The following is an 18,005-nucleotide window of genomic DNA, read 5'->3' on the forward strand; positions in this document are numbered from 1 at the left end:
CAGCCATTGCATCTTCTGTCTTTCTTGGCTTATTACATCTCTGGTTTTGCCATTTTCTGAAAGCATGACAATTTCATCCAACAAAGTAGCATAACTATATGAAGAGAGAAGACGCTGCAGTGGCATGTTTGCTTCAGCTCTATTAATGTCTTGTGGAATAGAAAATAATATTGAAATTGACAATAAGGCAGTAATTAACTATCTACACTTATTTTACTGACACTGAGACATGTTTCTGCCTAGCTCCAGATTCTGGAGAAGGTAGCAAGGCAACTGTGGATTTTGATTCTGATCTCCTGGGTGGTTTCTAGCTCAAAGCCCTCTTTTGAGTCAGTCAAGGTCTTTCAGCACATCAGCATCTAGATGCAGGTTTTGCATCTTTAATCCCTCTAAGCATAATTAGGCAAGCCTGGATTTACCAGAATTGCCATAGATGTTAATCCCCATCCACATGCCCCTGCCCCTTCTGACTCCCCTAGAGCCTGACTGAGGGCACATGTGGCACCAAGTGGGATCCGAGAATTTGGGAGGAAATCCAGAGCCTCCCCTCATGGCTAAGGTGGCCTTGAGCAGCTCTCCTATTTCCAGGACCATAGCACAAACTAGAAACAACAGACCCAGAGATGAGTGAGGGGTTTCTCCTGGTCCCATGCTGGGAGTGGCTCAGTGCCCTGTGGTTTGCAATTTAGCTGGATTGCAAAGGAAAACCGGGATTCAGCTAATGGAGTCCCTGTTACGTCTGGGTCTTGGATGTGCTTTGTCCCCATTGTAGTATCTAGCAGATTCGGAGCTGCATCCAATGCTCCTCATTGACCTGGCTGTTTTTCCTTTGTCTTCAGTACATTTTTACGTTCTGCCTCATTACACATTAAAAGATCTATATCCTCCTTTCACTGACCCCGGTTTGCCCTCATTTGTCCAGGGGCCCTTTCCCAGAGTTTGGAGAAGGAAACCTGTGTTTGGGAGTTGATGTCTCCCTGTGGCTGAGGGTGGCATTGACATGCGTGTTTGTCTGGTAAGCCTTGTTTGTCTTTCATACCACTTTCTTTCTCTCCAGCTTGGTTCAGTTTGTGTTCATGAAGATTGTGAGGATACTTTTTTACCTAAAGGTGGTTATATGCATGCACATGTAAGGAAGGTAAAGAGCAAATATAGCTGTCCTTTGAACCCTGACTGCTCCCTCGCCCACAGTGCCTGCAGCACTGATGGAGTGTGGGGAAGAAGCTGCAACTTCTGTTCATTGCAAGTGTCCCTCCATCTGCTTGCAGAACAACAGAGGGAACACACTAAGGAAAGCATGGAGAAGGTTAGGGTAGGTGGGAAGAACAAGGTTTCAGTGTGCTTTCCCTCTTATTTCCTAGGGAACTGCTTCTGAAAACCTGTTTCCAGAGGGGCAGCCGTGCTTGCAAAAGTGTGTTCCAACACATGTCACTGTGTTGCTGTCATTTGGATGGCTGTATTTTTTGGTGTACATAACCAGAACTGGAACACATATCTGTGGACTGATGTAAAAAAGTGGGGAAGAGTCTTATACTAAATTATTTGCAAAAGGAAATAGCTCCATGACTGCCCTTCCTTGGAGTTGCTGTGTGTCCCCTGTTTTGACCAAATACACTGCTCTGTAAGTAAGGGTAGGTGGGGAAGAAGCACATTTCCAGAATGGGTTACTTTGTGCCCGAGATATGTTTTGCACGGGTCTGAAAGGGAAGCACTGTCAGAAATCCTCCATCCCGTGGAAAGGCCTAGAGGTCCAGTCCAGCTCAGAGGTTTGGCTTTTGTAAAAATAGGAAAGAGGTTAGCTGGCGAAACCCACACCCTTTCCTTTTCTAGGTAGAACCAAGTGTTATGTTTTCTGAAGTCAGCAAACATCAGCAAGCAATTCAGGCTATTTATTTCCAAAGTAATAAAATTTTATTTTGAAATGTGCTGTTTGACCTAGTTCAAAAGCAGAAGAGGTACTTCTGTTTTAAAAATGAATACATTAACTTTATTGTAGTTGTTTAAGTTAGAACCTATGGAGTCTCAGAGGGTGATAATTTAGTCCTTTTAAACTGGCCTTTTTAAAGTCTCTGATGAATCGTAAGCTTATATAATGTTTGCCGTATATAACAGATCTGTGTACTTTTACCTGAGTCATCATCCTCCTACTTGTATCACTATTTGTTTACTTAAAATCAAACCACAAGTCTCTGGGGAAACCATTGCCATAAGCAAACTATGTGTGGTTTGATCTACATCGCAGTCACTTCTCTGAGGGGCCTGAGCAGTGTAAATTCTCATTCCTGCTGGTAAACAGCCTGGGGTGTGCTGAGAAAGCCAAAGTAAATGACACTAAGTTTAGGGTTTTAAAAAATTTCTTCTAAAACAAAGATGCTTTTTTCCCCCCTCTGTCAGTAACGTGCTTCCCTACAAAAACAGTTTTCTGAGTAGTTTTCCTGTGACTTTACAAGAAACATGAGCTGAGCTCTTTGTTCAGAAAACTGCCCTTCTACAAATGGAGAAAATGACGCTTTTAGGAGGCTGAAGTCCTCTGTCAACTGACATTTGGCTGCTGGTTGTAGCACCAGCTTGATTATAATCCAACAGCCACTGTGCTTGGCTCACCGGCAGCTGAACGTGTGGCCTGATGTGACCAACTGTAGGAGCCGTGACTGCTACTTACCAAAACAGGGTGAAAATGTCATTGGTGCCCCTGCGGCTCGGAGGACAATTCCAGCAAAACTCTGGAGTGAGCTGTGTGGTTTTTCAGCAGGGGTAAGCAGGCAGTGTCAGTTGCTCGCAGAGGGGCAGAGGATAAAACCCTGCTAGGACACGCTCCACAGATCACAAGTGGGAGGATGTGCTGGCTTTGCTGACCTTATGGAGCTACGGAGGGTGAGTTTCCAGGGGATCAGCAGGACAGCCGTTGGTGATGTTACTAAACTGTGCAGGGGTCATCCCCCCTACTAAACATTTATGATCTGTAAGTGGTTCTGCTTCACCTTCCTTAATAGACTAACATTTCCACAGCACTCATCAACAAAGTAATCAAGTACTTCCATGTAGGAGTCAATGTCTTCTAAATAGCAGTCGATTTCATTTGGTTTTGGGTGAGCTGAGTGCGCTCACGTAGCAGGGTGTCAGTACAGGTATGAATGGTAAATACAACATCCACAGTGTGTCACCAGTGTCGGAGTAAACAGGTTTCTATTCTGAACAAGAGACCACTTTGCTCCCCACACTTGCTCTTGCCCTCAGGTGCCAGCAGATGAGCTGTGACTCCACTCTGGGCTATTGGGCCACCAACATTGCCTTGCCTTGCCAGGTTCCAAGGGCAGACAGCTCCTCACTCCCAACTGACAGACAAGGGTGGAAGCGAAAATGTGACACAGCTCGTGCAGTAAACTCCAAAACAGGCACGGGCGAGCAAGGTATGTTCAGAATAATATGGTCCTGGCAATCCAGAAAAAAAAAATCTCTCCTGATTTTCTCGGCATCCTGGCAGTGTTATGGATGGAGTGGATGGCTGTAGTACATTGCTGCTGTACTGAAGCTTTCCTGCAGCCCTGAAGTACAAAGACATCTGAGGGCAGTTCTAAACCACTCTTCTTTCCCAATAGGCCTCTGACCATCCAGGCTGCAGATCAGTGTATGAAGTACCATGCAAAAAGCTCTGTGTTTCTTGCCCTGACAAACAGATAAGAGTAAAGGTCGACAAACTCAGGTTCAGCTGAAGCAAGGAAAAGCAAATTCCAGCACCAAAGGCTCTCAGCTCAGTGCCCTGGCTCCAGCTGCCAGGCATTAAACCCACAGGCTGTGAGCAAGAGGTGGCATGTAAAATATGAGAAGTAGCCAAGTTTATTTAATATGTTGGCTTTTCCACTGCTCTTAGCACTGTTATCAGGACACAATTTAGTTATACAGAGCAACATGGAAAAACACCAGTGAGCATAAAATGAAAAAGCTGCTTCCAAGTAGCTTCCAAATTAATTATTAGTCCCTTTGCATTGCTGGAAATCTAATAAAGCACTGATTACATATAGGACTGCTGAGTTTTAAAATATGTTCAGCTTTTATGTACATATTGCTCAAAAAGCCTTGGGGCAGGAAAATATGAAGTCATCTCAGGACCTCAACGCTGATACCACTAGGTCTTTTGAGCTGGCTGCTCAAAGACTTTCTCTCAATTCTTACATGGCAGCTGAGAAATGGCCAACTCTGTGTGCTCAGGGGTCATTTTTTTCAGTCATTCTTTTGGGATGGGACCACTGTAGCTGGAAGACGAGCTAATCAACCCTCCAGTATGAGACAGCCCAGCTAATGGGAAATCTCAAATAAGGCTGGTCATGTGGAAAGCCCTGGGGAGTGTGCCAGCAGCCACCAGCTGGGGTCCATAGAGCTCACCAGAGCTGCAGGCTCTCCTGACGTGTTCCCAGGGACCTGGCGAGCCAGGCTTGTCCATGTGTTTTGCCAAAGAGCAAGGCTTGTCGTGTAAAGAAGAGGGCTTATTTAATAGGGACTTAAATGGGCAAATTAGATACGCTCCCACAGCCACACACCACCCTTTCCTCCTGTGGTTACTTGAATAGCCAGTCTTGAATAGAGAGTGCTGGGGATCTGTGGGCTCATGCCAAAACTGCCTAGAATGTGAGAGTGAGCAATGGGCAACTCTTTGCTCCCAAGTTGGCTTGAACCTGTATATAACCAGGATGGGAGAACAGTTCCTCACTGGGAGCGTCTTGGACTGTAGCACCCTGTACAGACACAGACACAGCATGATTTGCTGCCATCATTGTACCTGTAGCTATTAGACCCTTCGTGCCCTGCCCTGCATTCTGGCTCTCTATTAGGTTGCATGTTTGCCTTCATGTTTAGCATTGCCAGAAGAGTGAAATCCAGCTTCCTCCACTTTTCTTCACCATGTATCCTTGCTGCTTGCCTTGTTGCCAGCTCTGGCACTGCTCCAATTACAGAATAAGATGATTCAACTCACTAGAACAGCAGAGAATTAAGTCAGGAAAACAAGTGAACAGGGAGAGGGAGGAACATGCAGCCGGCAATGGGGGTGGGAGGGGAAGGGAATTGGAGAGGATGGTAGCAAAGACCTTTCTGTGGCAGCCAGATTTTAACTTGGTGCAGAGGGTCATGTGAAATCACAGCTTCGTCCTGAGCAGCGGCAGCAGCAGCAGTTGTGTCAGGGTTTTTTGGGGGACTCTCCAGGACAAGTAAACCTAGCAGATTCTGGCGCAATCCTTTCCAGAGGCTGCTGGTGAAGTTGGTGTCACAGCTTGGGCTACATGCAGATATGTTACGTGTTTGAAGAACGTGGTTCTGGTTCTGATTGATTGATTGACTGATGCTGTGTCACAAGACTGTGCTTGGGAAAGCACCCAGCTTGCAAGTCCTGCCTCTCTGCATACTTTTCACCCAGAAGATTCATGGCTAGAGGAGGAAATTCAAAACTGTCAGCAAGGCAGGATGCAAACTGGTCTTTCAACTTGCCGGGCCAGCTGAACAGGAGACTTGAGCACTAATATTGGGAGACCTTTGAAAGGATTTTCCTTTTTAGAAGGCAAACTACCTCCTTAAAAGATTATGGCTCCCTGTAAGCAGGACATTTAGAAAGTAACTTGAAATCACTCCGAGTGTTCAGCCCTCTCTGAGGTATGACCGGCTACAGCAACCTGCACAGTGCAAAAGCCAGCAAAGAAGGAGGCAGACTGTCAGCCTACAAGTGTTTGCTACAAAATATAACAAAGTGACATTCCCCGAATCTTCTGAAGCAAAGCCAGGGGTGACTGCACCAGCCTGCTATGGTATGCTGGCACTTGGACTGATATCTGACACTCCCTGAGTTTCCTTCCTCCTCTGTGCAGGTGTATTTATTTCATCAGCGGGTGAGTGCCACCCGGGAGGGGGAAGATGATGTCAGCATACCAGGGCTGGGGTAGGTTTGCAAGCAAACAGTCAAGAATCACAAGATGACTTGATAAATCAGAAGGCAGGAATTCAAATGGATGTATGAAGGTCCGATGGAATGAGAGAATTTAATCTTCTGCTGTTTTTTTCCTAATTTTTCTCCTACCAGCGTCCACTGACAGTTTGTCCAGGTACAAGTATTGCACCATCTAAATGAACTCATTGGTGGCTCAAAGCTCTCAGGGCCCTGAAAGGCACAAATGAACATTTTCATGGGAGTTGTTCCTGTCTTTGTCAAGAAAGACCTTTTCCTTGAGAGATGAAAGGTCTCCAGTGTTGTGCAAACCATCCATCTATACTCACCATGGCTTGTAAAGTGTGTGCAGGGACAGATCTCGGGCTCAGCTGGGAAACAGCAATAACGGCTATTGCTAACATCAGGCTGCAGCTGACCTATGTTAGGATGTTACTGTACACTGAGCATTTCTTCCCCTTCTTTCCCATCAGGATGCACCCCAACACAAGCATGGTCCTGGTTCAGGGCTGCATGTTGTGAATGCTCTGTCACTGCTGCATGAGCTGATTCATGTCACAGGCTGTAGAAAAAAAGAAAAAAACCTCAACAATCAAACTGTTTTCTGTCAGTTGAGTGAGCTGAATTGGATCATCAAATTGTCAGAGGAACAGCAGAGTTGGCATTAGGTGGAGGCACAGACCATTTCCCAGAAGAGAGAAAGGAGAGGAGACTCAGTGCCTTGTTTCAGCAGTAGCACGCCATTACCTTGTGAAACCTTACCTTGTGATGCAGTGATAGAATTGCTTATCCTGTCAGTCCCTGGCACAGCTATGTGAAAATGATCTGTACTAGCCTCTAGTTTTCATAGGAGATTGTTTCTGGATCATTTTGAAACTGAGAAGAGGGGGGACAAAACACATTACCCTACTGGCAGATCTGAAGAGACAGTAATCTTCAAGGAAGTGTGGGAGGAATAAAGAAATAACCTCTTAATCCTGTTCATCTGTGGCCTGGACAATATCTCTGGCTGTGGCCTAAGGGTAGAGCCAGGCAGTATGTTTAAACTGGGCTAAAAGATAACTACTGCCAAAGAGTGCCAGGCAGCCTCTCCCTACCTCCCGCTTGGGTGCACTCCTGCCCTTTCCCTTGGAGCAGCACTGATGCTTCTCTTGACTCTGTGGTGAGCAGGTCAAGGAGTTAATACAGAGTAAAATAATCCAACAGGAAGAAACTGAAGATTTTTCTGCTCACTGAGTTAGATAAATCAACTAATGGTGGAGTCAAACACCATCTCCAGCATAAAGAGAGGGGCAGAGGACAGCCCTTTCAACAGCAGCTGCTGGTTAGGAGTGGCACAGCTTCATCTTCAAGAGCTGTAGGCAGCAAAGACATTGCACTTGCACTCCAGTTTGAATATGGAGTGCCTGCCTCTTCAGGCATGGTCTATCTGTTTGCTGTAGCTGTGGTATTTAGGGCCCAGATTCAATAAATTCAATAAGGTGATGCCAAGATACTTCCCAGAACGCCCTACTGAACAGGATACACGTACAAAGTTTAAAAAGCTCGAGCAAGTGAAACAGCCACGAAATGAGCTTAGTTAATTGATCTGCTTTGGGTAAGGGGCATCCCTTCAAAGTCAACAGGAATTTCAGCTTTAGCTTTTGAAAGAGCAGACTACAAACCTTCTTGTTTTGTTTTTGTGTGCTTTTATTCTGGGTTTTGCCTTTTAGGTTTGCTTCAGTATTTTGTGGCCTTTTGAAACGATATCTGAGACTACCATTGCTGGACGTAAATCAGTATTATATTCTACAGGGTAGTTCAAGGATACCTGTAAGATTTGCATGAAAGGCTCTGTAGTTTCCTGTGCTCTCCCTGCTTGGCTTTGTTCCCTATGGCTAAGGCAGTACCCAAACTTCCCTACCTCACCATGCCCGCCCCCACCAAATCTGTCCTTGACACACATAGTGATTTAAATAGGTGGCCTGAATAATTCAGCTTTAAAAATCTAGCTGAAAATCCATTGTCACACAAAATGGACCATACTGATAAGAAGCAGGTCATCCCGAACAGTCTTTTACTGTCTGCACTTCACCATAAAGGCTGGCCAGAACTCAGAAAGGATTAGGTGTTTCTACAGGAACCAGAGCATTTGCAAACATAGCGCTAAGCAGCTGCTAATGCTTTGTGCATGCAGCTCTGGGCCAGAGCCCACTGCTTGTGTTCCTTCACCCCTTTGCTTTCTAAAACACGGTTGCAAAAGGACACAGGGCTTTTATGCCATCTCATCAGTATAGTGGTTCACCTTCAACAGCCGACCTAGTAAGCATGCTTGTGCAACTTTCTGTTACCTCATGAAGTCCAGTCGATGTTGTTGCCAAATTCCTACAATTCTAAGTTATCTATGTATGGTAAATCAGTCCAATTGTGATATAATTTCTAAGTAAACAGTCCAAGCAGGTTATCTTCCAGTCTGGTCAAAAACAAGTTCAGAAAAACAAAGCTAAACAGTATTAGCACAAACTATATTGTGTATGTTTACCAGCAGAGGTTTTTCTAGAGTCCTGCTAAAAATAATTTAGAACATATGCTACTGCTGGGTTTGTGTTTGGGTTTGTTTTTTCCAGTTAATAGCTTATTTCATGGAAACCGGGCTCAATTTACAAAGAGCAGAGTGACTTTAGTACTTAAATTCTTGCTAACAGCACAGTACTTATTTGGTATGGAGTGTACAGAAATAAATGTGGTTTATTTCTTGTATATTTTATCCTTTTTTGCTAGATGATAATACACTATTCGAAGCTGAGTTTCTGAGTTTGTGAAGGCTCTGATTTTATATATCATGTGTGGAGGATCACAGGTACTGCACCTCAGTCACCTGAAACGTATTTTGTGAGCTCAGTCAGCTCAAGTACCTGCATGGCTGCAATACAGTAGCATTTCGGTGGCTTACAGCCTGTAGGATAAGGGAAGAGTATTGTCCCATTTGACCAAGAGAGCACAGGCACAAAAAAAGCTTAGATGGAATATGGATATTACATATAATGTAGTGTAACCGGGGGCTGCTGTTCTGCAGTTGCACTGCACTGCCCACCCGTCTGCCTGCACTGCCCAACTCTGCACCCAGCAATTGCACAGCTGTGGGTAGGTCACCTTAAGGAGTTGATGAAATGGAAAATTATGGCTTTTGGGTGGGTTGGTTTTCAAGTGGACCGGCTTTCTGAAACAGCACCCCTGTGGCTCCAGCACAGGAGCTGTGCAAAGGAAACAGACTGCGGCAGGGCATGCAAGGAAAAGGGAAGGTGAGGGTGACACTGACCTTGAGCCTGTAGCTCAGTTACCGGCTGATCAGGTGCAGTGTCTAACTAGCTCAACAGCAAGTCCAGAGAAGACCTGGCCAGAAACGTAGCTCTCATGCACCACCTCTGTGCCACCAGAGCTACAAACACATTTCAGTTGTTCCATGGGCATCACTGGATGGAATGTGGGGGCAGGGCAGGGGGCTAGTGGTCCACTTGTTATTGAAAAGCATAACCAAGAAAACGCTCCAAACCAAATGAGAGTTTAGAAAGCCAACGGTGGTTTAGTGCAGCGCTGGGTGCATGGGGGATTTTTCCTCCTAACAAGTTACTCGAGGGCACACATTATATACAATAGAGTACTTGGGTATTCGTAGTACATTACATATTCATTTTCATTCACACACAGGATTGGTTACAGGTTTCTTGATTCTAATGCAAATTAGCAGGCATCCTCAGAGAGCACTACCAAAGCTTTTTACTAACTATACATGCTCCCCAAGCAGAGTTTTGCCCTCTTTGGGAGGGCTATTTGATTTGGAGGTCACAATCTCCCACTGCCACAATTATTTTTGTCCTACTTACAACTAACTTTCTGTTGATGTCAGTAGATTGCAACACCTTACCAGCTTGTCTCCTCTTGTGGCCAGAACTTTCCTCACTTGGAGGCGTCTTTCTGCATAACTTAGATAACGGTGTTCTTTTCACCATCCATTCTTTGTTTCTTGTCCTTCCCAAGGCTGACTCCTTTGATTAGAAGTCCCTGCATTCGTCACTTTTAACAACTTTGGAGAGTCAGCTTGGCCTAAACTTTGTGCACAGATTTGTTAAACAATAAATATAGTTACACACTAAATCAGAGTTCGATAATTCAGGAGTTTAGGCAACACACCCTTCTGGAGTCGCTTTAGAATATTCTAAAAACTTAACCAAACCTTGTCTCCTGAAAATGTTTTGTCTTCACATACCCAGTAGGTGTATATTGCACAGCAGCATGGTTTTGTGCCATAGCTTTACAAGTTTCATAATACCTACCGCTTTCATAAAACATTTACAACATTTAAAATAACACTTGTGTATTTGGTATTGGGTCAGGATATTAGCTGATGATAGTCTGAGAAATACATACTGATGCTGAAACTGTACTTCAGAATTTATCATTTAAAAAATTGAATGAAACCATCCCAAAGGGTAAGACTTCCAAAATCATGAGTTGTGAATGTACGTTTAAACCTCTTTTCTTTCTCTCTTCTCAAGAATTTTCTCATTTAAATGATAGTTCAGGAAATAATTGATTATTCTCTGCTACGCTTCAGGAAAGAGATGTGGATGAGAAACTTACCTCTTTTTGGGTTTTGTTTTGTTTTCTTTTTTTGGGGGAGCGTGGTGTGAGGAAGATAATGATGCCTGGGTGTTGAGGGGAAAGGTTATGGTGACTTGTAATGAATCTCAAGGTCTGAGGAAAAGAGGTTATATCTTCCAAAATGCTAGATCTCTCACTCTTTGTGCTGCTTTGCTGTTTCCAAGCTTAAGCATGCATTTAAAGCTACTCAAAGACAAATTTTCCGAAGTAAATAATACACAATTAGGATCTTAAAGAGATTTGTAAATGAGGCAGTTTTTGTAAGGCAGCATCGAGTTAAAACACTGAAATGCGGCTTGTAAGGCTCTTTTCAGCTCCGAGTAACAAGGTTTGGGTTTTGTTACTTTACACCCCCACCCCCACCCTTGTGCAACTGGGGCCAGAAAAGCCCTGCAGGGCAGCTTGGTTTTGCACATGCTGCCAGTCTGCTCCCATAGCCAAAACTACCGGTAAAAGGGCTGGAAATCTGAATGCAGATCTGTGTACGGCGGCAGCAGTTTGGATGCGGGGTGCCTGGACACCCATTAAACCCCACACGATCCCTGCAGCACAATTCTTTTATCTCTGCCCTCTCCACCGCCCCGGAGACTAAAGAGCTCATCTCAGTAGGGCTCATCTCCATAGGACTGGGGAAGCATCGTCTTCCCCGCAGGCTTTGCTTGATGCTGACCCTCTGCTGACTCTCCCAGTAGCTGTTTGTCACTTTATGAACTTTACTGGGAACTTTTCAGATGGTTTCAAGCATCCTTGAAGGAATCTGATAAACAAGTTAGAGAAAAAACCAGAACATTTTGAGACGTCCTTAGAAGTTTTTAAAGCTTTACTTAGGTATTATAAATGGGCTTTTTGTCTGAATAATGGATTTTTCCTTTTACTAGGTAATAGGCTTCCTTCAAAGAGCTGTGGAAGTCCTTAATATTAACTGCTGTAATGAAACAAGCCCTTGGTCTGGGTGTGAAGTCCCCAGTGCATAAACATGCACTTTCTTTATTTCTTCCTTAGACAAATAAAACCACATACACCAGCCCGCTGCAGGTTGGGTAAATCTTTTTCATAATGAATTGTTTTATGCAGATGGCTTCTGAGGGGGGCAAAAACTTAAAAGTGGTTACTATGTCAACAAATGACGGGATTTAGGCATTTTTCTCAAGGACTTACGTCTGCGGAAGGCTGAGGAAAATTTATAGAGCGTGTTGTGCTGACACTCTTCCAGCTGTTCCTCCCCCTGAGCGCAGAGGAGGCAGGGGAACGGCTCGGGGGGCAGCAGCTCCTCCAGAGACCCTCCAGGGGTTCCTCACGGAGGGGAGCCCAGGCTGCTTGGGGCAGGGGGCTAGGGGTGTTGTGGGGGAGAACAAGAGCACCCCTGCTTTTCCTTGTGCTGGAGCCGAGATCCTAATCTGGTTTTAGGGAAAAGTTTGTACAGGCAAGCGTCTGCGGCGCTCTCTGAGGAGTCAGCAGAGAGGTAAGACAGATATTTTCTCTAAGGAGTTTCCTTTCCTGCTCTTTTCCCCTTCCCTCCCTAAGTCACGAGTGCTCACCAGCACCCTGGTGCAGCTACACCCAGCAGCCGCAGCGGGTGGCAGTGGGAGGGTCACCGCGGTGTCCCAAGGGTGGCTGCCGCCATGCGTGCGGCTGGTGAGGCAGCCCGGCAGTGCAGGGCACGCTCACCCTGGGTGGCACGCTTGCCCTGGGGGACATGCTGGCCCTGAGGGGCATGCTCACCCTGGGGGGCACGCTCACCCTGTCGACATGCTGGCCCTGAGGGGCACGCTTGCTCTTTGGGGCCAAACTGGGGCCACAGCCACAGGGGTGCTGGGCGCTGCAGCCCCCTGTGACTACGGCCCTCGGAAACCTCTGAAACACAATCCACGGTGGAGCGATGTCATCCCCAGTTTGGGGTTATTTTTGGGTCACAAGCGCTTGCTTTTTGTTATTGCATGAGACAGGTTTTGTATCTACATGAGGTCATACCCATTCATGTCTGATCTGGTAAAATTAGTGAGGATGGGTGAGGAGTGGTAGAATTGCTGCAAGGAATTCGGTGCTGTCTGGGATGTGAGGAGATGTGCCAGGAGCTGCCCGTGTGTAGCTAGAGTTGTTCTGTGCAGATGGATGCTCCACCACCCTTCTCCTGTGCAGCTGCCCACATCTCACCCGTCCTTTTCCAGCACAGATCTCTTGCAATTCCCCCACCCCATCCTTACGTATCACAGCTAGTCTCCTTTGGGCTAGTTTGCTGACGGGACTTTGGAATTTATCACACAAGCACGTTTTTTTACAGTGAAAGTGTAGCCAGTGTACAGCATTTTCTGCTTCCTTTACACCCACAAGCTGAGTCTTAACAAGCTGCTGCCTCGTCAACTCCTGTTACTACATCAGCAAACCCTTTTTTAAGTGATGCATGGGGCCTTATGCATCGGGCCCCAGAAAATGCATCTCAGTGATCCTGCAGGAAAAGAACAGCTGTGTGGAAAGATCAATAAACATGACCAGTTGCTTCAAGAGTCATAAAATGGAAAGACTCCGCAGAATAAAACATGTGGCAGGGGACCCTGGCTCCAGACACTGCAGGAGAAATCCTGGGAAATGCAGTAATTAATGGGAACCCTCAGAATTGTTTTCTTTTGGTGGTTCCACACAAAAATATTTGTTTTAGGAGAGCAAATCACAGAGGTAGGAAGAAATACTTACCTATGTAAAAGGAAAGCTTGTTTACACTTAATGCATTGGAGAAATTGTTCATGAATGGTTTGTCTATGTGAAAATAAAACCCTTGCAGTGCTGCCAAGACCAGAGAGACCTCAGGCATGCTGCATATTTGCTGGCTCACCCTGTGAACTTGAAGTGTTTGGGGCTGCTTTGGTTTTATTTACTAAAATGATATGAAACTCTTTCACTGAACTTTTCTTCTTTCTACCTGCTTTTTCCATGCTACTGTAGCTCTTTGCTCCTTTGTTTAATCTGTTTTCCCTTAGTGCCCAGGAGAGAGGAATCCCTTGGAACAGGCAGCTCCCACTTGTGGCTCACTCTCACCTCCATCACCACCTGGAGGCCCACCTGCCCTCTTTGCAGCTCTCTCCTCCCACCCCCTCGCTCTCCCCAACCTCTTTTGGTGGGTGGTTCTTTCCCATCGCTCTCACATCTCCCCCAGCCTGGTCCACTCATGCTCTCCTACCTGTACCCTGCTGCTGCTCTCATGTGTACTCACGCTCACCAGCCTGTGCCACCCCTCCTCCTTGCTCTGCCACCGCCTTGGGGACCATTGTTTCCCCCAAGCCTTCCCTGTGACATTCTGTCACGACAAGTTTCCTGAGGAATGCTGCAGGCTCCACAGCGATGCCATGTGAAGGAAAAAGAGCTGCCTGGGGTTGTATCTTTGCTGCAGGGCAGGGTATGCAGTATTCAAGCAGAGCTCTGAGTGCATTTCCTCGAGCAGGCTGGTTCCCCTGCCTGTACAAAGCTTAATGTAAGGAGGGTTGCCTTTTCCCCCTTCTCTTTAACATTTCTTCTTGAAGATTTTTGACAGCTGTATGCCCATGAACTCAGATCTTGAGGTGTGATTGATTGACAAATTAAGATTTCTAAATGGTGACAAAGCCAAATCCTAAAATTAGAATAATTTGTGCTGTTGGAGGGGGCTCTATACATGTGAAAACTTATTGGTAAAACTATGGCAGTAATTTATACCTCTTCAACTCAAGCAGGGATTTGCAAGGGTATTGGAGGGAAGGGGTGAGAGCCTGCAGCCTCTGTCGGTGCCGTGCACACTCCATGCTGTGTGCCAAGGCCATCAGTCCCTCCTACCATTTCCTTCCCCAGCTGCGTGTCTGTGCTCAAGCCCCTAATTCCTCACATGGAAACCTGCAGTCCAGCAAAGATGTCCACGTAGTGTGTTGTGTCACTACACACTGCAACTGTATTAGTAGTAAAGTGCTCCTGGCTAACTTTCCCATCAGGCAAAGGCCAGTGGTCTGCTTTGAGTCTCACTTCTGCAGCCTTTTGCTTATACAGGATCTCATCCAAAGCCCACTGAGTTCCCATTCATCTTGGTGGGCTTCCAGTCTGCCTCATTGCAGCTAATTCACAGAAAAGAGCTCTGGGATCCAGTACTTTGATTCTGCCTCAAATGAGTATTAAATTCTCCTAAGATAAACCCTACTGCTAGGCAGGATCTTCACTACTCGATCCACTTTGGAGCTGAGCTGACCTTGGATGCATACCTTCGTAATTAGATTCTTCCTCTTCTGCAATAAGAATGTCCCATGTCACAATGAGTGTGTTGCAGTGACATGCTGCAGGGCACCATATTGTTGTATGAGCCTGAGTGAATCAAAAACTTTTATACCTCTGCACTGCAAACTGCCTGTCTTCCTACAGGGTGGTGGAATGGCCGGCTTTATCTGATCCCCATGTGCTTTGACCCCCAAATGTCTCTTTCCAGTGACGCTTTGCACTGTACTCGCAGACGTGGTTTCCTCAGACTGGTCCAGCCCTGACTGGCTTAGAGCAGCATTTGTGTTCCCTCTTTGTACTAGATTTACCCTGACATAGCCTAGAAGTAGAGGAATCGTGAAGCTGTTGATTAAGAATTGCTGCCACTGATGTCGTTCATGGATGAAGACTCTGGTTTTGTGTTTAATCAAACGTGGTTATAAACACTGTAGGAACGGTCACTTTCAGTTGCAAATCTTTTTACATTTTCTTAAGGGATTAGAGAGACCGTGTGGCTATTCAACAGGGATTTGCAGCTACTGCACAAGGCCTCCCACTCTGAGCACGGATGTGACATTTCGTGAATCGGGGGTGAAGCAGAAGTGAATTAAGTACACAAATTAATCTCTAGGTCTTCAAACTCCAAAAAAATATTTTGAAATTACGCAGTATCAGTTCTGTAAAACCCCATGGGTAGACCCCAAACTAGACTCAAGAGCCAAAATTCTCTCTCTGATTAAAATAAACAAATTCTTTTTTAATGATTGATAGAAGTCCATAACCTGACCTACAGGGACTGAATCTGCATTTTAGTTGCTCTTTTTTTTTTTTTCTCTTTTTTTTAAATGGGACTATCATGACCTTCACTTATCAGAAAGCCACAGGGAGCCCTTGCCTTCCTTCCATGGAGAGCAAAGTTACACCCTTCTCTTCTGATATGTAGGCGGGACTCTTCTGATGTCACACCTAAGGGAGACAGGCAAACCCGAGTCTAGGGTATCTGACATTACACTGAGATAACTCATAGATCGTCAGACAGACTAGTTCATGTGTAGCCATGACCAGAATTTTACAATGGTCTTCTAAGAGCCAGCCTTAAAAAAGATGAAGAGATTACGGTACTGCTTTTCAGATGGGCACACAACTTCATTTTAATTCAGTGATTGACATGTAATTACAAAGCACTATGCTGCCATCTCACAGGAACATGCCTGTGCAGCACATGTAACTTAATGTGGCATGTTGGGACACTGACCTGTAGACCAGTGTTAGAACCCAGACCAGTGATGGAGATGCCCAGGCTTAAGTGGAAAGACCATAACATCGTTTAGGTTGGAAAAGACCTTTAAGATTTTTGAGTCCAACTGTAAACATAACACTGCCAGGTCCACCACTAAACTGTGTCCCTAAGTGCCACCTCTACACATCTTTTAAACACTTTCAGGGATGATGATTCCACCACCTCCCTGGGCAGCCTGTTCCAATGCTTGACCACCCTTTCAGTGAAGACATTTTTCCTAATATCCCTCCCCTGGCACAGCTTGAGGCTGTTTCCTCTTGTCCTATCACTTGTCACTTGGGAAAAGAGATCAACACCCACCTGCCTACAGCCTCCCTTCAGGTAGCTGTGAAGAGCGATAAGGTCTCCCCTCAGCCTCCTCCTCTCCAGGCTGAACAACTCCAGTTCCCTTCAGCCACTTCTCACAGGACTTGTTCTCTAGACCCTTCACCAGCTCTGCTGCCCTTCTCTGCTCTTGTTAGTGAGGGGCCCAACACTGAACCCAGGGTTCGAGGTGCGGCCTCACCAGTGCCCGGTACAGGGGGCGGTCACTGCCCTGGCCCTGCTGGCCACACTGTTTCTGACACCAGCCAGGACGCTGCTGGCCCCTTGGCCACCTGGGCACACTGGGGGCTCCTGCCCAGCCGGCTGTCAGCCAGCACCCCCAGGCCCTTTCCCACCGGGCAGTTCCCAGCCCCCTGCCCCAGCCTGTAGCGCTGCCTGGGGCTGGTGTGACCCACGGGCAGGGCCCGGCACTGAGCCTGGTTGAACCTCACACCACTGGCCTCGGCCCATCGGCCCAGCCTGCCCAGACCCCTCTGCAGAGCCTCCTGCCCTCCAGCAGACCAACACTCCCACCCAACCTGGTGTCATCTGCAAACTCACCGAGGGTGCACTCGATCCCCTTGTCCAGATCAGTGATAAAGATACTAAACAGGACTGGCCCCAATCCTGAGCCCTGGGGAACACCACTTGTGAATGGCCACCAACTGGGTCTAACTCCATTCACCACCATTCTTTGGGCCCCGCCATACAACACAGCAGAGAGTATGCCCATCCAAGTATTCCACAGGAGAATGCTGTGGGAGACTTAAAACCATGGCTGCACTGTGCGGTGTGGACACTTGCCAGCCTCTTATCTAATTTCCTGGTTGGAGGTATAGGAATCCAGTGAAGCTGTAGGAGAGCCACATGATTCTGCCCACAGGCAGGGATTCCATCTCATGCACATGATGGGCTATGCTCCCTAAAACCTGGGACTTGCTGTGCATCCATAATGCACCACATCCCCTGTGCAGGATGTGCACCTGCATGGCAGCAGCACGCCTGAGTGTCTTGTTGGATCCCTGCAGCCGCTGGTCAGCTCAGTTGCCTGTCATCTAGAAATTCTTGGCATATGGCCTAATTCCTCCTTTTCCAATCAGACTGCATTACAGATGGAAGAATGTACTATTGGAGCAAGTAAGAATGTACTATTTGAGGGAACTTAAAACCAAGTTAGTTTTTCCTTGCCCTCCTCTTTCATGCCCTTAGGTGAAGGATGGGCATAATTTCTGAAGACACGGTACATCACTTAGGTGCACTCCTCAGGGAGAGCTGGAAATGAAGATTTCCTTTATTAGACTTTGTAAATCCTTTCCTGAACCTTTTGCCTGTCTGTGGATTAGCACAATCAGGAAGCAAATCTCAGCTGAAGAGCAATCAGTCACGCTGAAGTCATGGGTGACTAATTGTCACTTGTCCTCTTTCTTCTAATTCACAGTATCATTCCTGACAGTGGCATTAAGTGTCATCTGTTCTCAGAGGGGTCACAAATCTTGTGGGACACTGTCATATTTAATTACATTATTTTGTTTTTCCTCTCATAAGAATACTACCATGTTGTCGTATGAGGTTGGAAAAGAACATCACCAATTTACTGTATCTGTTAGCAGTCCCTGT

The 18,005-nt window shown here is 46.2% G+C and overlaps 1 protein-coding gene across 3 annotated transcripts in view; it reads left to right on the forward strand.

Moving 5' to 3' along the window:
- The window catches only part of SPATA13 (spermatogenesis associated 13), a 161,054-nt gene that overhangs the window by 66,769 nt on the left and 76,280 nt on the right, over positions 1-18,005 (forward strand). The window contains exon 1 of one of the 3 annotated variants that reach the window (XM_055801458.1): positions 11,920-12,035. The exons of the other annotated variants lie outside the window; for them this stretch is intronic. The gene's annotated coding sequence lies outside the window, so the exon portion shown is untranslated. Of the gene's footprint in view, positions 1-11,919; positions 12,036-18,005 lie in introns of those variants that run through there. 3 annotated transcript variants of the gene reach the window in all.

This window comes from Falco peregrinus, chromosome 4 (assembly GCF_023634155.1).
Source record: "Falco peregrinus isolate bFalPer1 chromosome 4, bFalPer1.pri, whole genome shotgun sequence".
Taxonomy (NCBI): Eukaryota; Metazoa; Chordata; class Aves; order Falconiformes; family Falconidae; genus Falco; species Falco peregrinus.